Consider the following 24045-nt stretch of genomic DNA (forward strand, 5'->3'; position numbering starts at 1 on the left):
CTGTGGTTTTAATCAAATGCTTATTAACAATGATTGCTTCTTTCATTTTACCATGTGTATTTATTATATATTATATTGCTTGTTTTAATGTGTGATTAAAAAGAAAATGATGTGTGAAAAAGAAAAAATGCAAATGGAAAAAATGTAAATGGTGACAATAAAACTTTTTTGAAAGAAAATCTGTTCTTATCAGTTTAATATCTGATACGTCCCCCATCCGGGGACTACATATTAAATGGATTTTTAGATCACGGAGCTGGAGCCGGGGCTTGCTCCGTCCACTCCATGCATCGGCCTGGTATTGCAGTGTCTCCAGGAACGGTGTGCTTTCCCTTTTTGGGGATTGCCGTTTATTGGGTCGAATAGCAGAACAAGGAATGAGAGCTGCCGTTGCAGATGCTGTGGTTTATTGCAAACTTTTTTCCTGATGTGTCCTCCTGGGGTCTTGGACTCTTCCACTAACGATGCACCCACCTGAGGTCTTGAAGTCTTTCACAGACGAGGTGATGCATCGAATCAGGTGTGTTTGTTTAAAGAGAGTCATCTAAAACTGGCGTTGGGAAGCACCGGCCCATGAGCTTGGCAGTTTCCAGGCCAGTAACGGAAGGCACCCGTCCTTCCTCTCCTGGAGGGGGGGCGGAGGGCTAACCGTTGGTGAGGATGGTAGAGATGCAAATCAGACCTCTGGCTGACCGCCTGGGCCTTCATACTTACCTGGCAGGGGAGATACCATGATCAAGAAGGCGGTTCACCCAGGGCGAGGCTTGTCCATTGCACTCCGGCCATGCTGACCCCTGCGAATTCCCCAAATGCGGGAATCTCGACTGCACAATTTATGGTAGTGGGGGACTGCGTTCGCGCTCTCCCCCAAAATTGTTGGTGAAACAAAGCAGAAGAGGTTTTTACAGTTTTTTATTTATTTTCGTTTCAGAATGGGGAGTTCTGTCACATGCGAGATATGTCCCAGATAGCAAATGACATGTGGCCCAGTTCTGGCCCACATCTCCCATATTCTTCTCTCCCACATACTGCTTGGAATGACGGCGATGACTCAACCTGAGTCTGGCTGACATATGTCAGCCACAACTGAACCAGATCTGGGCCACATCTCAGAAATGGTGTGGGTGACATCTGGGCCAGATCTGGCCCAGTTTTGTCTGACGGAAGTCAGCCACAACTGTACCAGATCCATGCCGCATCTCACAAATGGCATGGGCATTTCTGAGATGTGGCCCAGATCCGTCCCAGTTGTGGCTGACTTCTGGGTTACATATGGCCCATATTTACCCTTTCTAGACACAAAAGAATATGTAATTCATCCAGAATAAAGAAAACACTCATGTAGTCTAAACTGCTTTATTAAAATATAAAAATTAGACAAATAAATATACATACATGAATACAACTGCATGTATAGATATAAAACAAATACATTTACATTGTTACAAAATAAAAAATACAGATAAATATTTATAAATATAGTTAAATACACATTAACATTACATTTACATTTAGCAGACACTTTTATCCAAAGCAACTTACAAATGAGGACAATGGAAGCAATCAAAATCAACAAAAGAGCAATGATACAGGTGCTGGTCATATAATTAGAATATCATCAAAAAGTTGATTTATTTCACTAATTCCATTCAAAAAGTGAAACTTGTATATTATATTCATTCATTACACACAGACTGAAATATTTCAAACGTTTATTTCTTTTAATTTTGACGTTTATAACTGACAGCTAAGGAAAATCCCAAATTCAGACGTGGCAGAGAGGAGCGAGTATGAGAAACATTCAGATACACAGCCTGATTCAGTCTTCTGAATTGGGAGTAGCGAACATGCATTATAAACTTCTTTTAAATTAGAATCTGTTGGGGAGATAAAATGTGCAAGATAACGTATATGTACTAATAAAAACATCAAACAAAAAAAATGTATCTTTACTCTCTACTACTGAAAGTAGAACTGATAAGGGAGCCCTTGATACTGTGACACAGCTCTTTCAAATTAACATTACCTTTTTTGCAGTGGCGGTAGTTTGTATGTCCATCTATAGTTGCCATCATCTAAGGTCTTTTGAGTACTGGTATCATCTGAAGTCCTCACAAGTCCTGTAAGTCCTGTGCTGTGCAGTTTCTAATAACCCTGGGATGGACATTTGCAGAAACAGGAAGGCAAAGGGAGAAAGATTAGCATAGCTGCTGTTCATTTCATTTCAGGCAATGTGCACTTTTTACTATTTCATCAATGGAGTACATTGAGTACTATTTTTAATCTAGTAGCTTTAAACTGAAATAATTTTCCCTTAATAAACATATTATTTGTTGTCTGTTTTTGGGGAACAGACACAGTCTCTATAGAATGGACTGCATATGCCAGAGTAACATTTAATACATTTAAAAAAAAATTAACTGGGAGGAACATCATAACAGTAATTTACACAACCATTCAAGAGTTTGGGGTCTGTAAGATATTTCATGCCTTTATAAAAAATCTCTTATGCTCACCACGGCTCCATTTATTGAATCAAATTACAGTAAAATAGTAACACTGTGACTATTACAATTCAAAACAACTCTTTTCTATGTGAATATTATGTTAAAATGTCATTTATTCCTTTGATCAAAGCTGAATTTTCAGCATCATTACTCCAGTCTTCAGTGACAAATCTTCAGAAATCATTCTAATATGATGATTTACTGCACATTTCTGATTATGATCAATGTTAAAATACAGACGTGCTGAAATTTCTTTTTTGTTGGATTCGTTGTTACATAGACTCCAAATATTTGAATGTTAGTGTTACATGCATCAAATTGTTCAAAATCATCTGTTTCAAATAGTGTTCCTGTAGCTCAACTGGTAGAGCACTGTGCTAGCAAGCAAGCAAGCAAGCGCAAGGTTGGGGGTTTGATTCCCCGGGAACACATGATATGTAAAAATTGATAGCCTGAATGCATTGTAAGTTGCTTTGCATAAATGCATAAATAAATGCAGGTCTTTTGAACTTTGTATTCATCTGTGAATCCTGAAAAATAAAATGCATCACGGTTTCCACAAAAAAAATGAAGCAGCACAACTGTTTCAACACTGATAATAAGTTTCTTGAGCAGCAAATCAGCATTTCTGAGGGATCCATGTGACACTGAAGACTGGAGGAATGATGCTGAAAATACAGCTGCACATCACAGGAATAAATTAGTTTATAATGTATTCACATAGAAAACAGCTATTTTAAATTGTAATAATATTTCACAATATTACTCTTTTTACATATTTTAATCAAATAATTACTACAGAGGTGAGCAGAAGATAATTATTACAAATTGTTAGCTAGCTTTTGAACACTAGTGTACTGTATATTTGAGGTTTGACTTACTGTACTAGTCTTGTGGTCAATAGCATCTTGGAGATGTTGTCTTACAGTAGGTTCACTGCGACTCTGCTGGATGCAGCAGGCCATCAGCACTGAAGAATCTAGGAGCAAAACAAGCAATTTGACACAGAGCCAACAATATTTAGTCTGCAGTTCCAGGTTTATTAGATGGAAACAAGCTAGAGCAGGTGAAATGCAAAAAATAAATAAAATAACAGATTCATTGCTATATATGTTGTGAAAAAAATGCATATTATGTTGCTTAACCTTTTCAGCGCTTCCCAGATCTCTGTTGTAGAAGGATTATTTTGTCACTCTTGAAATCGCAGAACAGTTTTATGTTTACCATAAAAGATCAAAACAACTTTAGTTTTCTGCCAATTTTCGCGCTCCTTGATAACGTGACGTCATCGATAAACAGTAAAGTGTAAATGTTAATAAATAAATTAAGCAATTTCCAATCATCCATTGAAAGATTACCAACAAAACAGTCAAAAGCTATCATCTACAGATGAAGATTTGATTAAAAGCCCAAACTTTAATAAATAAGAGCACAATAGAGTTATCATACCTGACGATACGTCGTCTGAAAACGGTAGAAATGCTAACGGACTTTTCGAAGACATTAAACCATTCCTATAAAGTAAATAAACAACAGAAGCGAGTCAAATACAAGTAAGAGAAGTGTCAACAACAGTTATAAGTAATATTTGTGTGATTTTATGGACTTAACTCACCTGAAAACAGTGTAATCAGCGAGAAACGGGGTGTTTCCTCGTGACATTTGCAGTGTTGCGCTCCGTTTCCATGGCAACTCCATCCGGTCCGCGCGCACGCCCATGAAAGCACGTCACGAATTAAAAGTCACACGCTTAGGTTACATAAATAAACATATGAATAAACATATGCCCCTTATTTTTTTTCTATAAGAGGGGGCGCGGCCATTTGTAGATTTAATGTGTCTGGCTTTCGTTGTCATTCCAGCTATATTAGCTGTACAAACAGCTTGTTTTGCTGTGTACTGTTGCAAACTGCTGTATCTTACCATGTTATTTTTAATGTATTGTCTTAATTATGAACGTACTGGTTTGTAGTGCAAACAGTTTTACCGTTTACTGCACTTTGTTCTTCTTGTTATTTCCCTATAACCATGACCATAAGTCTCACACATTCACATACAATTGCTTGGTGGTTAGAATTAGATCACTACATAATTCAAAATGTCATTCAATCATGATATTGCTCATTTAAAATTCATTTTGTAGTTCTATAGCCCAGTGCAAAATGCCAGGCCTGCACATAATAGTTGGACAAAGTGGCACTTTTATAGTTTAAGATTCTGTATTGTTGCTTTTACGAACACTCATATATGTATGTATGTGTGTGTGTGTGTGTGTGTGTGTGTGTATATATATATATATATATATATATATATATATATATATATATGTGTGTGTGTATAAGGTGTGTCTTGAATAAATGTGAATATCATGAATAAAAGTTTACATTTTTTTGTAACTTTTTTTATTAAAAAGTGAAATTTTCATATATTCTAAAGATTCATATATATATATATATATATATGAACACACACACGCGCACGCACACACACGGAGCAGTGGGCAGCCATTTATGCTACGGCACCCGGGGAGCAGTTGGGGGTTCGATGCCTTGCTCAAGGGCACCTAAGTCGTGGTATTGAAGGTGGAGAGAGAACTGTACATGCACTACCCCCACCCACAATTCCTGCCGGCCCGAGACTAGAACTCACAACCCTTCGATTGGGAGTCCAACCCTCTAACCATTAGGCCACAACTTCCCTGCACAGAAGAACAGTCATGTATGTAATTAAGAATGTAATTATTGCATTTAAAAGTATAAAAAAGGAGTAAACAAATATTATTTAATTATTTAAAATGATTTTTAAAGAAACTTTGTCCTGTGGTGTGACAGTACAGGTGTCACAATGGAGGACTTTTTTATCACACCAAAGGACGTTTCAGCCTTTTCTGTCAATTAATGACCTTGCTATTACAAGCTAACCTGTCATTAGTGGCAAGCAAGACACATTTGCAAAATTTTCTAGGATTATGTAGCTTAACATGCACTTTTTAATAAAAAAATATATAATTTAGGGGTGTCATATTAATGCACAACAAAGCATAAAAAATTTGTAGTGGTTCCGAAAAAGGTCCGTGTAGGTCAAATAAATGTGTGTATGTATTTATATTACGTGTCCTGAAATATTACGGTCGTCCAGTACTCAAAATATTTTTAGAACCACTGACTGGTAAAGTAAGGTGATCTGCCAGGACGAGTCTTCAGAAAATGGCACATCTGGTCACCTGGTATAGGCCAGATCTGGCCCACATACAACAAGCCAGAACTCAACCTAAAACCGGTTTGTCACACATGGGCCAGATCTGGCCCACACACAGCAAGCCACGACTCCAATTAAAGCCGTTTTGTCGCACACGGGCCAGATCTGGCCCACACACAGCAAGCCACGACTCAAATTAAAGCCGGTTTGTCACACACGGGCCAGATCTGGCCCACACACAGCAAGCCACGACTCAAATTAAAGCCGGTTTGTCGCACACGGGCCACATCTGGCCCACACACAGCAAGCCACGACTCAAATTAAAGCCGGTTTGTCGCACATGGGCCAGATCTGGCACACACACAGCAAGCCACGACTCCAATTAAAGCCGGTTTGTCGCACACGGGCCAGATCTGGCCCACACACAGCAAGCCACGACTCAAATTAAAGCCGGTTTGTCGCACACGGGCCAGATCTGGCCCACACACAGCAAGCCACGACTCCAATTAAAGCCGGTTTGTCGCACACGGGCCAGATCTGGCCCACACACAGCAAGCCACGACTCAAATTAAAGCCGGTTTGTCGCACACGGGCCAGATCTGGCCCACACACAGCAAGCCACGACTCCAATTAAAGCCGGTTTGTCGCACACGGGCCAGATCTGGCCCACACACAGCAAGCCACGACTCAAATTAAAGCCGGTTTGTCACACACGGGCCAGATCTGGCCCACACACAGCAAGCCACGACTCAAATTAAAACCGGCTTGATGTGTGTGGGCCAGAGATGGCCCATATAACCTCTGCCGCTGCCAGAACTGAGCCAGATGTGCCATAGTTGGCCCAGATGAGGCCCGGATATGTCTGCTATCTGGGACCTGTCAAACATAATCTATTTCGCCGTCAATACTTTTGATGGTGTCCTTTATCAGTAGGCGTAGGTGTGTAAAAAAAGTATATATTGTTGTAATGAAGACATGAGCCTGGTCTGTCAACGGTCTCCCTCTACAGCAGCAGCGCGCCAGCGCCGCGTCAGGCACGCTTCTGGAGTGTAAAGACACAGAATCCGCCTGAGGACGGTGACACACAGGCTGCGTCCGTGGGCGCCGCGTGTCTGAAGCGTCCCAGAAGCGTGGCGGATTCTGTAGCTGTGTCTCATTTAGAAGGTTGCGCCCTCCGAAGGTCGCATTCGAAGGCTGCATACGTCATCGTGGTTGTCTCATTTCAGAAAAGCAAGTAGCACACTCCGAATGAGACCTTCGAATGCGACCTTTTTTCACAGGAATTCGAAGGATACATGAGGTGTATCCTTCGCTGCTACAAATAACCCACAATCCCTTGCGTCGCCATAAATAACCGTTGTTTATTTGAAAAAATGGCGGCGGCAGATCTACACACAAGCGATGTGGTGTTTAAATGTAAGTACTTTAAAGTTCTTCATTTTTTAAAAGTTGAATTACAAGTGTGGTAAACATGATTACAAGTGTTTAGTGATTTTTTTTTTTTTTTTTTTTTTTACAGTTTAACAGTACTTCGCTAGCAGGGCGAGAAATAATTATTATTTAACCCTTGTATTACATTAAATAAAAACATTTTCTTTTCAAATTACTTTCCAGATTTAGAAATAATTTCCTTAAAATTTTTTCTTAAACAAGTGTGAGAGCGCAACGACGTTATGTGTTGGCATAGCGACGTGATACTTCCTGTTTCGTTTTCCGTCCGTCCTACGAAGGCCGTCTCGTTTAATCCCAGGGTGAAGAACACTCCATATACGCATCCTAGAGAGGATGCGACCTCCAGAGGACGTGGCCTTCTAAATGAGACACAGCTTGTGTCTTTACACACCAGAAGCGTGCCTGACGCGGCGCCGACGCGCTGCTGCTGTAGAGGGAGACCGTTGACAGACCAGGCTCATGTCTTCATTACAACAATATATACTTTTGTTTACACACCTACACCTACGCCTACTGATAAAGGACACCGTCAAAAGTATTGACGGCGAAATTATGTTTGACAGGTGCAATATTTGAAAATTGATAATTATTATTATTATTTTTTTATTACATTTATATCTGAATTTATGTCAACATATAGACTTTCAAATATCAAAATATCAGGAATTCATATGTATTTGTGTACAAAATGACATGTCAACATATTTTCCTAGTATATTTTGCCTTGAAACGCTTCCGACACTCGCGCGTGTCGCGTGAAAAATAGGCGTCGGTTCTATTTTTAGCATGCACGCGTTTTCCGCGCGGCTCGAGGCGCACCTGAGACGCGCGTCTCACGCAGGCAGTCTGCATGCTCTAACCTATTAAAAAGGGTAGCCGAATTAAAAACAGACACGCCACGCGGCTGAGACGCTTGCGCCACACATCCAGGGTCCGACACCGGTGCGGTCCCTTTGCGTATCCGTACATAAATGGGTACATCCGCCCCGGCTTCGCTTTGGATCCGCGAATGAGCCGCATATCCGCTCCGGGTCCGTTTTGGACCCGGTCATAAAATTCCGTCTGCAGTACCACTTTTTTCCACCACACTGCCTGATAACATCCTCCTCATCCAAAATTCATGCAGTGAATCCAGTGTGTGAACGTGATTGAACTGTGCCTTGTTAAAGATGTCAGGAGAAGAAATAGCTGTGAAATCCGAGGCTTGTGTCAGTTCTAAGTGCTAGGATCCGGAAGACTAGTTGTAAGTACTACAAGAGGAGATGTTTTCTGATTATAATGAAATTCTGGGAAATGGGAATGTGTTTTATATCTGTTAAGTTGTATGTAACCATTTACAGTTGACATGAGACATAAGTAGCAAACATACGTTTTTTTTTGTATTGCAATGCAAGTCGGATTATTGAAAAGGAGCAGTAAGTTGGTTGTATTCTATCTTGCAGTTGATCGTGGGTGGAGTTTAAACACACTGGGCTCCAGGCCAATGGAATTTGTAAAGGGCATGGTCTCTGAATTGGAAAACAACATGTTGCCTGCGACAGACTATTTAAATTAAAACTGAAACAATTTGAAACAAATAAAACATTTTATTTAACAAAAGAAAACATGACCATAAGTAGCCTAATCATCTGCCTCAGCCTGGTTAGACCGGTTGGTCAGGCGCCTCCTTGCCGCACCACGGTCTGCAGCCAAGTTAATCTTATGGCATAACGTTGAATGTCTGTGTCTGTGCGACACAAACTATTTGCACGTACAGCACCTGTAGACACAAAATGAGGTTTTGAATTCAGCATGCATTTGGTAGGCTACTTATGACTTAAGCATGGGCTGCCCAGTTATTGGCTGGAATTAATCAGTGTTGCCAGATTGTGGATCTTTTGACTTCATCGGCTGGGGAAAATAAGCCGGTGTTACAATATATTCGGTTCTCGAAATATTTGGTTCCAATGGGTGGAGCTATCATGAATACTCACGAGACCATAGCATGGGCGGGGCGACAAATACAAGTGAGTGGAACAGAAATTATAAGCGTGAGCGCCTCGTTTTGTTTTATGGATTATTTATTTCAAACAGGTAATAAAGTTGAACGAAGTTAAGCTTAACTACTCAGACATCCCAAATCTCCCGGAAGTTCCGTGAGTCTCCCGCATATTGAAAGCGGCTCCCTGAGACCCGCAAATTAGTTAAAATCTCCCAGAATCTAGACCGAGCGAGCAAAAGCGCGCATGCGAAACAGATACTGTGTTTCAAACCGTGTAGCGCGTGCACGGCAGAGAGGGAGAGGGAGCGAGAGACCTTGCGTATGTGTGCTAATGTGCGTGTGTGCGAAGTAGGCTTGGGCGGTATCCAAATTTTGATACCGTCAAACCTCCTCCCTATTTTACCTCGGTATGCAGTATTACCGTGAATAATAAAAAAAATATGACGTAAGGCTGAGACAGCATCACCAAACTGTTGGCTTGTGCCTAAACCATTCAGAAACTGAATACCAAACACTGATACTGAAACAAGAACAAAATGACATGCACAACAATATTAACAACTTTTATTAGTAACAAATAGCAATAGTCAAATTAATTAAATTAACATAAATATACAGAACAGTTTTTGCGCAGAGATGTGCACACAAATCAATAAAATCACTTGGGGTGTGCACAGATATTATTATTATTATAATATTCGTTCGACTCTAATTATTCGATAAATAAAAATGATATTCGAATTTCGACATATTTTTGCTTGCCATAAAGAAAAGAAAAAAGGGAAAAAAGTCCACAATAAAACCTAATTCGGTCACTTTCTGTGATTCTCCACGGCATATTTGAAGATGTATGAAAGCAAAAAATAATTAATGAATGAATAAAGGTCCCTGGTTCGATCCCGGGTTTCGGCAAAAGCTCCCAATCTTTTCCGTTTTTTGAGGCGGGCCAGTGACCAAAAATCACTGGGTTCAAACTTCTCTGTATAACTGCTTCCCCACTGCCACAGAGCTATCTGTTTCCCAGTTGGCCAGAAACCAAGCACTTTCGGTTCCATGGTGTAATGGTCAGCACTCTGGGCTTTGAATCCAGCAATCTGAGTTCGAATCTCGGTGGAACCTGTGTGCTTTCTTGCCGCAGGAAAAGATAAAAACAGCACTAGTTTGGCACTGGTGACAGTCTTTGTGGCCCTGTGAACAACGGCTGCTCCAGGTAAGGTTCCATGGTGTAATGGTTAGCACTCCTACTCTGAATCCAGTGATCCGAGTTCAAATCTCGGTGGGACCTGTGTGCTTTCTTGCCGAGGAAAAGATAAAAACAGCACTAGTTTGGCACTGGTGACAGTCTTTGTGGCCCTGTGAACAACGGCTGCTACAGGTAAGGTTCCATGGTGTAATGGTTAGCACTCCTACTCTGAATCCAGTGATCCGAGTTCAAATCTCGGTGGGACCTTTTTTGCAACCAATTTGCGCAGGACCATTTCTGAAATACTTTTTGGCAACTTTGAGTCCAAAAAAATTAACTAACGTAGAGACTGTGGCAGCATTGCATCGATGCTCAGTCGGTCTCTTTAGGGCAGTGGTTCTCAAACCTGTCGGGGAGGCACCCCTGCCCTGCACATTTTGATTGTCTGCCTTATTAGACACACCCAAATAAGGTCTTGCGGTCTCTATCAATGAGCTGATGATTTGAAACAGGTGTGTTAGATGAGGGAAACATTCAAAATGTGTAGGAAAGGGGTGCCTCCAGGACAGGTTTGAAAATCACTGCTTTAGGGAACTGTGCGTAAAATGGCAATGTTTTGCAACCAATTTGCACAGGACCATGTCGGAAATACTTTTTGGCAGCCGTGAGCCCAAAAAAAAAAGCTAACGTGGGAGTGTCGCAGCATTGCGTCAATGCTCAGTCGGTCTCTTTGGGGCAATGGTTTTCAAACCTTTCCTGGAGGCAACCCTGTCCTGCACATTCCGAATGTCTCCCTTATTAGACACACCCAAATCAGGTCTTGCAGTCTCTACTAATGAGCTGATGATTTGAAACAGGTGTGTTAGATGAGGGGAAATGCAAAATGTGCAGGGCAGGGATGCCTCCAGGACAGGATTGAAAACCACTGATTTAGGGATGTGTGAGTAAAAGGGCAGGAGCCAACTTGGAGAATGCGGGCATCGATCCCGCTACCTCTCGCATGCTAAGCGAGCGCTCTACCATTTGAGCTAATTCCCCTGTCCTTTCAAGATCAACGAGCATAGCTCCGAATGACGGGCGTGATGCAAAGAGGCCATCCCTCCTCTGGGCTTGCACCTTTGCACTGGCCGCGATTGTGTTGTCGAATTAACAAAGAGATTTAGCTTTTGTGTTAAAGGACCTTCTCGGTCTTGTTACGCCAGTATGCATATGTGGATTCTTGTATTATGTAGACTACCTTGGATCACTCGGGTCATGCAGACAACTTCTCACCTCTTTTTCTCACACTGACTTAAAGAATAAGGAAGCGGTTCTCAATTCCAGTCCTCGCTCCCCAACGGTCTGCATATTTTGCATGTCTCTCTTTGTTAGCACAACTGATTCGGATAATCAGCTCATTAGAAGTGAGCTCCTTGCGATTGACATGGTCCCTACACAGTGTTCATTGCTCCCCACTCCCTGAGCAGGGGAAATCCGTCGAAGTTTACTTCACTTTGGAACATTGGTTCACGGATTTGCGCTGCGCAACGTCTTCACACATGGACAAGTGTGACATCATATACCCCTGTATACCTCTATGCACCTCTGTATTACTCACTTTGAATTGAACGTATACATACGCTTCGAACTTGAATCACGGAGGGATGTCATGTGATGTCCACTTCTCAGGGCACTTAGGTTCGAATGGAACAAATGTCTGAAGCTATACGAGAAACATACAAAATGTGAAGAGCAGGGGGCGCGAGGACTGGAATTGAGACCCGCTGGTCTAAGTGACATCTGACCGTTTCAGCTGTCCTTCCTAACATCCCTCTACATGTTAGATACAGCCACATTTTTAGGTCAGTTAAGAGGCCAACTTGCATTCGTTAGCCTTTCACACTGTCTCGAGGTCTTTGATTGCTTCCAAGTCAGTTCATGTCCCTTCCTTTGTTGATGCTGGAGCAACTCTTTTTTCTTGGTCTTGGACAAGAAGGCTCGTTGGTCTAGGGGTATGATTCTCGCTTTGGGTGCGAGAGGTCCCGGGTTCAAATCCTAGACGAGCCCTTGGTCAGGATAAAACGTGAAGCTTTGTTGTCTCATTGCGTTCACTAACAGTGAGGCTGGTTTTTATTCAATCGGGTAGAAGCAGATGGCTAAACCAGGCCGGTTAGCTCAGTTGGTTAGAGCGTGGTGCTAATAACGCCAAGGTCGCGGGTTCGATCCCCGTACTGGCCAGCTGTTCTTATTGTCTGGGGGCTCATCTCTGCTCTGCTCTTCTCCTCTGACAAAGAGTGGGGTGATCTCACTGAAATCCCTGCTTGCTAATCAGAAGTTATTTGTGGCCGAAATAGCTCAGTTGGGAGAGCGTTAGACTGAAGATCTAACCCAGATAGAATACATATCCGGGCCAACTATGGCACATCTGGCTCAGTTCTGGCAGCGGCAGAGGTTATATGGGCCATATCTGGCACACAAACATCAAGCCGGTTTTAGTTTGAGTTGTGGCATGCTGTTTCTGGTCCAGATCTGGCCCGTCTGCGACAAACCGGCTTTAATTTGAGTCGTGGCTTGCTGTGTTCGGGCCAGATTTGGCCCATGTGTGACAAACCGGTTTTAGGTTGAGTTCTGGCTTGATGTATGTGGGCCAGATATGGCCTATACCAGGTGACCAGATGTGCCATTTTCTGAAGACACGTCCTGGCAGATCACCTTACTTTACCAGTCAGTGGTTCTAAAACTATTTTGAGTACTGGATGCCCATAATATTTTAGGACACGTAATATAAATACATACACACATTTATTTGACCTACACGGACCTGTTATGAAGCTGCAATGTTATTCGATTTTTTTTACATTTTTGTACCATGTCCTCTGGTGTGACACCATGTCCTTTGAACTTTTTCTGAACCACTACAAATTTTTTATGCTTTGTTGTGCATTAATATGACACCCCTAAATTATATATATATTTTTATTAAAAAGTGCATGTTAAGCTACATAATCCTAGAAAAGTTTGCAAATGTGTCTTGCTTGCCACTAATGACAGGTTAGCTTGGAATAGCAAGGTCATTAATTGACAGAAAAGGCTGAAACGTCCTTTGGTGTGATAAAAAAAAAAAAGTCCTCCATTGTGACACCTGTACTGTCACACCACAGGACAAAGTTTCTTTATAAATAATTTTAAATAATTAAATAATATTTGTTTAACTCCTTTTTTATACTTTTAAATGCAATAATTACATTCATTAAATTAAGCTCTAATCATCAAAAAATAATAATCTTTAGAATATATGAAATATATGAAAATTTCACTTTTTAATAAAAAAAAGTTACAAAAAATTTACTTTTTTCATGATATTCACATTTCTTCAAGATGCACCTTATACACACACACACACACATATATATATATACACACACACACACACACACACACACACATACATATATGAGTGTTCGTAAAAGCAACAATACAAAATCTTAAACTATAAAAGTGCCACTTTGTCCCACTATTATGTGCAGGCCTGGCATTTTGCATGAACTTTTTCGGAACCACTACAAATTTTTTATGCTTTGTTGTGCATTAATATGACACCCCTAAATTATATATATATTTTTATTAAAAAGTGCATGTTAAGCTACATAATCCTAGAAAAGTTTGCAAATGTGTCTTGCTTGCCACTAATGACAGGTTAGCTTGTAATAGCAAGGTCATTAATTGACAGAAAAGGCTGAAACGTCCTTTGGTGTGATAAAACAAAAAGTCCTCCATTGTGACACCTGTACCACAGGACAAAGTTTCTTTAAAAATCATTTTAAATAATTAAATAATATTTGTTTAACTCCTTTTTTATACTTTTAAATGCAATAATTACATTCATTAAATTAAACTCTAATCATCAAAAAAAATGAATCTTTAGAATATATGAAATATATGAAAATTTCACTTTTTAATAAAAAAAAGTTAAAAAAATTTTTTTTCATGATATTCACATTTCTTCAAGATGCACCTTATACACACACACACACACACACACACACACATACATACATACATGAGTGTTCGTAAAAGCAACAATACAAAATCTTAAACTATAAAAGTGCCACTTTGTCCAACTATTATGTGCAGGCCTGGCATTTTGCACTGGGCTATAGAACTACTAAATGTATTTTAAATTAGCAATATCATAATTGAATGACATTTTGAATTATGTAGTGATCTAATTCTATCCACCAAGCAATTGTATGTGAATGTGTGAGACTTATGGTCATGGTTATAGGGAAATAACAAAAAGAACAAAGTGCAGTAAACGGTAAAACTGTTTGCACTACAAACCAGTACGTTCATAATTAACACAATACATTAAAAATAACATGGTAAGATACAGCAGTTTGCAACAGTACACAGCAAAACAAGCTGTTTGTACAGCTAATATAGCTGGAATGACACCGAAAGCCAGACACATTAAATCTACAAATGGCCGCGCCCCCTATTACAGAAAAAAATAAGGGGCATATGTTTATTCATATGTTTATTTATGTAACCTAAGCGTGTGACTTTTAATTCGTGACGTGCTTTCATGGGCGTGCGCGCGGGTACCGGATGGAGTTGCCATGGAAACGGAGCGCAACACTGCAAATGTCACGAGGAAACACCCCGTTTCTCGCTGATTTCACTGTTTTCAGGTGAGTTAAGTCCATAAAATCACACAAATATTACTTATAACTGTTGTTGACGCTTCTGTTGTTTATTTACTTTATAGGAATGGTTTAATGTCTTCGAAAAAGCCCGTTAGCATTTCTACCGTTTTCAGACGACGTATCGTCAGGTATGATAACTCTGTTGTTCTCTTATTTATGAAAGTTTGGGCTTTTAATCAAATCTTCATCTGTAGATAATAGCTTTTGACTGTTTTGTTGGTAATCTTTCAATGGATGATTGGAAATTGCTTAATTTATTTAACCTTAACATTTACACTTTACTGTTTATCGATGACGTCACGTTATCAAGGAGCGCGAAAATTGGCAGAAAACTAAAGTTGTTTTAATCTTTTATGGTAAACATAAAACTGTTCTGCGATTTCAAGAGTGACAAAATAATCCTTCTACAACAGAAGGGAGTGTCCAAGATTTCAATATTTCTGAAGGGAGCTGCTGACAGAGATCTAGGAAGCGCTGAAAAGGTTAAGTAACTTATACATTTTTTTCACAACATATATCGCAATGAATCTGTTATTTTATTTATTTATTTTTTGCATTTCACCTGCTCTAGCTTGTTTCCATCTAATAAACCTGGAACTGCAGACTAAATATTGTTGGCTCTGTGTCAAATTGCTTGTTTTGCTCCTAGATTCTTCAGTGCTGATGGCCTGCTGCATCCAGCAGAGTCGCAGTGAACCTACTGTAAGACAACATCTCCAAGATGCTATTGACCACAAGACTAGTACAGTAAGTCAAACCTCAAATATACAGTACACTAGTGTTCAAAAGCTAGCTAACAATTTGTAATAATTATCTTCTGCTCACCTCTGTAGTAATTATTTGATTAAAATATGTAAAAAGAGTAATATTGTGAAATATTATTACAATTTAAAATAGCTGTTTTCTATGTGAATACATTATAAACTAATTTATTCCTGTGATGTGCAGCTGTATTTTCAGCATCATTCCTCCAGTCTTCAGTGTCACATGGATCCCTCAGAAATGCTGATTTGCTGCTCAAGAAACTTATTATCAGTGTTGAAACAGTTGTGCTGCTTAATTTTTTTTTGTGGAAACCGTGATGCATTTTATTTTTCAGGATTCACAGATGAATACAAAGTTCAAAAGACCTGCATTTGTTTTAAACAGATGATTTCGAACAATTTGATGCATGTAACACTAACATTGAATGTTTGGAGTCTGTAACAACGAATCCAAAAAAATTTCAGCACGTCTGTATTTTAACATTGATCATTATCAGAAATGTTTCTTGAGCAGTAAATCATCATATTAGAAAGATTTCTGAAGATGTGTCACTGAAGACTGGAGTAATGATGCTGAAAATACAGCTTTGATCAAAGGAATGAAAGAGTTGTTTTGAATTGTAATAGTCACAGTGTTACTATTTTACTGTAATTTGATTCAATAAATGGAGCCGTGGTGAGCATAAGAGATTTTTTATAAAGGCATAAAATATCTTACAGACCCCAAACTCTTGAATGGTTGTGTAAATTACTGTTATGATGTTCCTCCCAGTTAAATTTTATCAAAATGTATTAAATGTTACTCTGGCATATGCAGTCCATTCTATAGAGACTGTGTCTGTTCCCCAAAAACAGACAACAAATAATATGTTTATTAAGGGAAAATTATTTCAGTTTAAAGCTACTAGATTAAAAATAGTACTCAATGTACTCCATTGATGAAATAGTAAAAAGTGCACATTGCCTGAAATGAAATGAACAGCAGCTATGCTAATCTTTCTCCCTTTGCCTTCCTGTTTCTGCAAATGTCCATCCCAGGGTTATTAGAAACTGCACAGCACAGGACTTACAGGACTTGTGAGGACTTCAGATGATACCAGTACTCAAAAGACCTTAGATGATGGCAACTATAGATGGACATACAAACTACCGCCACTGCAGAAAAGGTAATGTTAATTTGAAAGAGCTGTGACACAGTATCAAGGGCTCCCTTATCAGTTCTGCTTTCAGTACTGGAGAGTAAAAGATACATTTTTTTTGTTTGATGTTTTTATTAGTACATATACGTTATCTTGCACATTTTATCTCCCCAACAGATTCTAATTTAAAAGAAGTTTATAATGCATGTTCGCTACTCCCAATTCAGAAGACTGAATCAGGCTGTGTATCTGAATGTTTCTCATACTCGCTCCTCTCTGCCACGTCTGAATTTGGGATTTTCCTTAGCTGTCAGTTATAAACGTCAAAATTAAAAGAAATAAACATTTGAAATATATCAGTCTGTGTGTAATGAATAAATATAATATACAAGTTTCACTTTTTGAATGGAATTAGTGAAATAAATCAACTTTTTGATGATATTCTAATTATATGACCAGCACCTGTGTCATTGCTCTTTTGTTGATTTTGATTGCTTCCATTGTCCTCATTTGTAAGTTGCTTTGGATAAAAGTGTCTGCTAAATGTAAATGTAATGTTAATGTGTATTTAACTATATTTATAAATATTTATCTGTATTTTTTATTTTGTAATAATGTAAATGTATTTGTTTTATATCTATACATGCAGTTGTATTCATGTATGTATATTTATTTGTCTAATTTTTATTTTTTAATAAAGCAGTTTAGACTACATGAGTGTTTTCTTTATTCTGGATGAATTACATATTCTTTTGTGTCTAGAAAGGGTAAATATGGGCCATATGTAACCCAGAAGTCAGCCACAACTGGGACGGATCTGGGCCACATCTCAGAAATGGCGTGGTTGACATCTGTGCCAGGTGTCGCCCATGCCATTTGTGAGATGCGGCATGGATCTGGTACAGTTGTGGCTGACTTCTGTCTGACAAATATATATATCACATATGTATCACATATATATCACATATGTCAGCCAGACTCAGGTTGAGTCATCGCCGTCATTCCGCGCGGTATGTGGGCCAGAAGAATATGGGAGATGTGGGCCAGAACTGGGCCACATGTCATTTGCCATCTGGGAAAGGTCCCTGGTTCGATCCCGGGTTTCGGCAAAAGCTCCCAATCTTTTCCGTTTTTTGAGGCGGGCCAGTGACCAAAAATCACTGGGTTCAAACTTCTCTGTATAACTGCTTCCCCACTGCCACAGAGCTATCTGTTTCCCAGTTGGCCAGAAACCAAGCACTTTCGGTTCCATGGTGTAATGGTCAGCACTCTGGGCTTTGAATCCAGCAATCTGAGTTCGAATCTCGGTGGAACCTGTGTGCTTTCTTGCCGCAGGAAAAGATAAAAACAGCACTAGTTTGGCACTGGTGACAGTCTTTGTGGCCCTGTGAACAACGGCTGCTACAGGTAAGGTTCCATGGTGTAATGGTTAGCACTCCTACTCTGAATCCAGTGATCTGAGTTCAAATCTCGGTGGGACCTTTTTTGCAACCAATTTGCGCAGGACCATTTCTGAAATACTTTTTGGCAACTTTGAGTCCAAAAAAATTAACTAACGTAGAGACTGTGGCAGCATTGCATCGATGCCCAGTCGGTCTCTTTAGGGCAGTGGTTCTCAAACCTGTCGGGGAGGCACCCCTGCCCTGCACATTTTGATTGTCTGCCTTATTAGACACACCCAAATAAGGTCTTGCGGTCTCTATCAATGAGCTGATGATTTGAAACAGGTGTGTTAGATGAGGGAAACATTCAAAATGTGTAGGAAAGGGGTGCCTCCAGGACAGGTTTGAAAATCACTGCTTTAGGGAACTGTGCGTAAAATGGCAATGTTTTGCAACCAATTTGCACAGGACCATGTCGGAAATACTTTTTGGCAGCCGTGAGCCCAAAAAAAAAAGCTAACGTGGGAGTGTCGCAGCATTGCGTCAGTGCTCAGTCGGTCTCTTTGGGGCAATGGTTTTCAAACCTTTCCTGGAGGCACCCCTGTCCTGCACATTCCGAATGTCTCCCTTATTAGACACACCCAAATCAGGTCTTGCAGTCTCTACTAATGAGCTGATGATTTGAAACAGGTGTGTTAGATGAGTGGAAATGCAAAATGTGCAGGGCAGGGATGCCTCCAGGACAGGATTGAAAACCACTGATTTAGGGATGTGTGAGTAAAAGGGCAGGAGCCAACTTGGAGAATGCGGGCATCGATCCCGCTACCTCTCGCTTGCGCCTACTGCTTTCCACCAAATGAGCCGAAGTAAGCCCAAAGTAAGCCCACATGAACCAATCGCGTTTCGCCTGTGGCTTACTTTTGACAAATCGCGTTTCGCCTGTGGCTTACTTTTGATCAATCGAGTTTCTCTTCCGGGGCTTACTTTCCTCCAATCGCGTTTCTCTCCTGTGGGCTCCTTTTGACCAATCGCCGGTCGTTGTCATTGTCATCTTTGTTAAAGGTAAGGCTATTACTTCATTCATTGAAAACTGGTCATTATTGGTTAATATACAGTGTGTATTTTTTGAAAACGAATCGTGTCAGTATAGCTAGCTAGCATACAGTTCATGCTTTCTTCAGTACCTGTGAACCTGTAACTTTTCACATGATAAATGATCAGATAAGTTAAAGTTATCGACCGTCAGCTAATTAAGCTATGCTACTGTCAACAATGATGTGTGTATTGTCTAAGAAGTCATGGTTTCTGGGTCCTATGAATGAAAATAACGATTAAACTATTTACATTTATATTTGGTTATAACACATAATAACACACACACATTTTGATTGTAAAAATCGTTACCAAATTGTTGTGGAGATATGGAAAAATGCATTTACCAAGAAATACATTTATATTTTCTAAAATAATATAATAATGACTTTTTTATAAATAAAACATTGAGAGTCTTAACTAAAAACAAACAAAAAAGGCCAAATGTATCCATATGAGCAAAAGTATATGGGAATAGTGCTCATTTTAATTTGGGTAGACCAGAAAGTTAAAAACACTGAAAAAGATTTTAAGAGGTTAAAGCACCTGGTGTAACCCTGGGGTAAGATGACCACTTTTGAAGTATTATATATTTAATGTAATATTTTATAGCCTGGTGTGTGTAGTCATGGTTTAAGATGAAAGCATTGGAAATAAAAGGAAATTTCAGACTTCATACTGACATTACATATTTTATATGTCAGGGATTCCTGTCCTTTGTAGAAAACTCATCTTCAGGACAGTTTATGTCATGGCCAAGTTTATTACCACAGTAATATAGTTTATGCGTAGCTTGTTAAATTATTGTTACACACTTAACATACAGGTGTCTTTCAGATTGCAAAAGATAGTAGTCTTTTTCTGATTTTCATTTCAGAAAATGTATGCATATCCCTCTTTTCAACGCCAATCGGCAACATCAAGCCGACTCCTCATGGCGCCTTCGGCAGAGGCGAAGCGCCTTGAAAATTTGGAGTCTGGAAGGGCCAAACCTAAGGAGGAGGTGCTGTCAGAGGCCAGTACTTTTGTCAGCACGAACGGTGGAGACCCCAGTGACCAGTTTTTAGTACTGGCTCACTGCAAACTTCAGTTTGGGAAGTACCAGGGCCAGAGATTTAGATGGCTCCTGGAAAACTCTCTGGGGTATGCCGTGTATTTGGTGCTCAGCATTTCCACTGAGACAGCGCAGACAACACCCCTGTCACTAAATAAACAACTGTTCCTACAGTACACTTCTCAAATTAGAGAGATGGCAGAAGAAGTGGAAAATTATCAGAGGAAGCAGGAAATGCAGGCAGAAGCCCGGGCAACTGGAGACCAGGGCTGCTTGATGGTGGAGTTTGGTGACTTCCAGGGCCGCTCCATGAAAGATGTTTATGAGGACCAGAGCAAGGAGGCTCAAGCCCTCATCAGGTACCTCATTAAGGCAGATGCCAGGCCCAAAACCAACATGGCCATTTTCAAGACATATGTCCTGAAAAGACGGGCTTCTGCTGTGGTCACCAGCGTACGTCAGCCTGCACCTCACGCTGCAACCTCCAGTGCTTCTGCAACCACTGCACCTCCACCTGCACCTATCCAAACTGGTGTACAGAAGACCGCAACTGTGAAAGCGCTGTTGGCGCGTGGCAAAAATTTGTCTCCTTCACAGCTGGCGAAAAAACTCACGTCACCAGTTAAACCCTGTGAGTAGGAGTGTGAATATAGAATTTTACCTACAGCATTTCTTCATATATTAATTTATCATTATGGCAAACTTGTCAACTTGCTGTTTCCAGATCCATTATTGCAGTCCACTTTACCTCCTCCAGCAGCAGAACCCCCAGCCAAACATTTGACCCCGATACAGCTTTTCTCTACTGGTAAGTAAGCACCATGTTACATATGTTTGTCTCTGTGTATTGTTCACAATGATAGTTTTAACATTTGTGCTCCAGGCAAGTCCGTTCCCACTGCTGAAGATGACGATGAGGAGCTGGTATTTGCTGCATCACAATGTGAAGCACAGCTAAATACAGGTGTGGCATATGACACAAATGCAAATATTACAAGAATGTTTTGTAAAAACACAATGAGAAGCGTTATTTCTTGGGGGAAAATAATCAACATTTTAAAATATTTTATGTTTACAATACAGAATTATGTCATGTCATGCCTCAAGCGGGATGCTTTCTTGAGTGCACTTCTTCAAAACCGTAAGGATGTCCAAAGGTGTCAGTGTATTTATTTGCGTTTCCGAACTTACCCGTTGTTAGATAATCACTAGATAACTTTTTCACACCGCTTGCTCTTCTCACTCACTCTTCAACTCCCCCTGAGCAGACAGGATGGTGGAGATTCATTGTTCTAATGATTAGAGGAACAGTTTTTCCTTACTCTATCTGTGTGTATGCTTCATGTCCGTGGGCTTCGTTGCTTTACACTTAATTCATCACACCACATTTTCCTTCCTCCATTCCATCTGATCCTCATTCTCAGTCAGCTGCACTGATTCCATTCTCCTTAAATTAATAAAGTGTATGCTGGGTTATGTGCTTCCTTAACACTAGTACCACTTTCTTCACTCTCGTTCCTAAAAATAACATAATAATTATGAATACTTGTCCAAAAATTGTGCTTTGCAGGCTGTTTGTGCGCTGCATTTATGGCATATTACTATCAAATGCAACAGTCATCCTTATTGTTTTTTTTACTATTCACTCAGAGGACTGTGCTGCTCCATCTCCATCAGTGGAAACTGCCAAGGCACCAGCTCCTTCACATCACCAGCCACCAGCTGAGCTTCCAAGTCACTGGAAAGATCAACTTCCACCTTTCCAGCATGAGTGGATCCGGAACACACTGTTTAAGGCCAAGCCACGAACCGGCAAGCCAGAACTAGTGTCCCAGCTGAAACTTTGGTGGTATCCTCCTCAGCCCCCTTTAACCCCTTACTAGTAACCCCCCTTTTTTGGCATGGAGACCGAAATTACATACCCAAAATAAAAAGGTTTCTGCTCATGATTCTTTCTGACTAGATACATAATCAACCTTTGTTCACAAAGCTGACACTTTAAAGTTTACTGTTCAGGAATCAGAATCACTCAGACTGTTATGATAATAGAGATATATAAGCTCAAACATAAAAACAAAAATAAAAATATTAAAAACATATGTTTTAAATGTATTTAAAAAAATGTTGATGTAGGAAATGAGTTTGAAAACACAGTGTAGCTAAGGCCACAAGTCTTCCAAGACTTCATAAAAAATTTCATAATCGAATCTGTAAAACTGTGAATTTTATGAAATATTTTCTAAGGCCATGTCATGTGTGTTTTTAGAGAAGGCTAATCAGATTGATTTATGGCCCTTGTCATCTCTGTAAGATCTCACATGTAAACATGTGTATGTTTCACTGTTGAAAACTGCCCGAATCATGATTGTATTGTTCTCACCAAACGGTTCTTTCACACCTCCGCCAAGTATGACACATTATCCGCATTATTCTTATATCATTATTCTTTTGTTTTTATTCCACCTTTATTAGCCTTGATTGTGGTTTTTCAGGCTTTACAAAGCAACAAAGCAGCGATCTCACTTCAGTCTCTCTTTGCATTTAGCCCTTATTTATCAAAAGTCTTACTATAAAAATACAACAAAACATTTTCTTACGACCTTAGGTGAATTATTGAGACAAAAATGCATTATGAAGAAGAAAAGCACCTGCTATTAGTAGCATTGGTGCTAACGTTAGCATCAAGCTACATCTGACAATTTATGAAATTATTAGTACACTTTTACTCAAAACTCACTTTAAACCCCGATCGAGTGTTTATAATAACTTCCTTTAGCGATCAGGGGTGGAATTTGGTCGTTTACTGTTGTAAAAATATGTTATTTGTAGACTTTTTCATCGCTGCACAAGTTAGCATTTCCGATGTACATTTTCGATTTTTTTTATAAAAACGCCCCAGATCTCAAGAAATTCTCATACCAAGCTTTACTATCGTAATCGCGGGTTTATTATTCGGATATTTCGTGTGTACAGAGGTGTTTCTGTGTTGTTTTGGCCAGATAACTACCAGGAAGTGTGCAGGAAGCATGTGACACGATGGGGCGGTGTCCAGATATGAAACTCTAAGATTGACGTTTGAAAGACCCAATCAGAGTCTGAGTCACACACCGCACGAGCTGTGACTACTGCACGCACACACAGATCGCTGGGAGAGGCTGTTTATCATCTGATCGCGTAAATCCGTGGAAAATGAATAGAAATGACGATTCTGTCTGAAGAAATATGAAGTAAACATCAGTAAATATATCCATATATCTCCGCAGATATGCATCTTTGGTCTGTAAATCCTTATTGACGCTGTTCAGTGAGTCTATGTGAACACAAATAAACCGCTGCTGACGTGACTGAACATGAGTGAGTTGTGAATTTCTATTCAAAATGTGGCATAATAAGGATTTATTATTTTGCACTCCTGACATAAATCACTAAATATCTGTCACTGCAACAATGTTTTATCAAAATATTGGTCAAATATCGAAGCTTGAGTCTTTAAACTTTCCATTGATGCACAGTTTGTCCAGATGAAGTAAGACAGTGATGTTTAATGTGCTGTGAAAGTGAAACTATAATAAACTGGGGCCGTCAGCGATGTTTGCACGCAAAGGGGT

The 24045-nt window shown here is 39.9% G+C and overlaps 2 long non-coding RNA genes, 6 other non-coding genes and 1 pseudogene across 8 annotated transcripts; 7 read left to right on the plus strand and 2 right to left on the minus strand.

The window, feature by feature from the left end:
* The first annotated feature begins 159 nt into the window (after window positions 1-159).
* Window positions 160-332, plus strand: LOC128012663 (uncharacterized; annotated as a pseudogene).
* A 374-nt stretch (window positions 333-706) lies between these two features.
* LOC128012408 (U1 spliceosomal RNA) lies at window positions 707-870 on the plus strand. Its single transcript, XR_008182931.1, has one exon. It is a non-coding gene; the product is annotated as a U1 spliceosomal RNA (small nuclear RNA).
* A 329-nt stretch (window positions 871-1199) lies between these two features.
* Window positions 1200-3574, minus strand: LOC128011386 (uncharacterized). Its single transcript, XR_008182544.1, has 3 exons — window positions 3389-3574; window positions 2027-2154; window positions 1200-1877 (listed from the first exon to the last, which is right to left on the minus strand). It is a non-coding gene; the product is annotated as an uncharacterized LOC128011386 (long non-coding RNA).
* Window positions 3575-10185: 6611 nt separating this feature from the next.
* On the plus strand, window positions 10186-10257 carry trnaq-uug (transfer RNA glutamine (anticodon UUG)). The gene has a single exon. It is a non-coding gene; the product is annotated as a tRNA-Gln (tRNA).
* Window positions 10258-11286: 1029 nt separating this feature from the next.
* trnaa-agc (transfer RNA alanine (anticodon AGC)) lies at window positions 11287-11359 on the minus strand. The gene has a single exon. It is a non-coding gene; the product is annotated as a tRNA-Ala (tRNA).
* A 936-nt stretch (window positions 11360-12295) lies between these two features.
* Window positions 12296-12367, plus strand: trnap-ugg (transfer RNA proline (anticodon UGG)). The gene has a single exon. It is a non-coding gene; the product is annotated as a tRNA-Pro (tRNA).
* Window positions 12368-12464: 97 nt separating this feature from the next.
* Window positions 12465-12538, plus strand: trnai-aau (transfer RNA isoleucine (anticodon AAU)). The gene has a single exon. It is a non-coding gene; the product is annotated as a tRNA-Ile (tRNA).
* A 2384-nt stretch (window positions 12539-14922) lies between these two features.
* Window positions 14923-16930, plus strand: LOC128011389 (uncharacterized). The gene is made up of 5 exons (XR_008182547.1): window positions 14923-14991; window positions 15069-15134; window positions 15420-15488; window positions 15656-15753; window positions 16809-16930. It is a non-coding gene; the product is annotated as an uncharacterized LOC128011389 (long non-coding RNA).
* A 1223-nt stretch (window positions 16931-18153) lies between these two features.
* Window positions 18154-18225, plus strand: trnaq-uug (transfer RNA glutamine (anticodon UUG)). The gene has a single exon. It is a non-coding gene; the product is annotated as a tRNA-Gln (tRNA).
* Window positions 18226-24045: the final 5820 nt, after the last annotated feature.

The sequence above is a fragment of the Carassius gibelio genome, chromosome B23, assembly GCF_023724105.1.
Source record: "Carassius gibelio isolate Cgi1373 ecotype wild population from Czech Republic chromosome B23, carGib1.2-hapl.c, whole genome shotgun sequence".
In the NCBI taxonomy this organism is placed as follows: Eukaryota; Metazoa; Chordata; class Actinopteri; order Cypriniformes; family Cyprinidae; genus Carassius; species Carassius gibelio.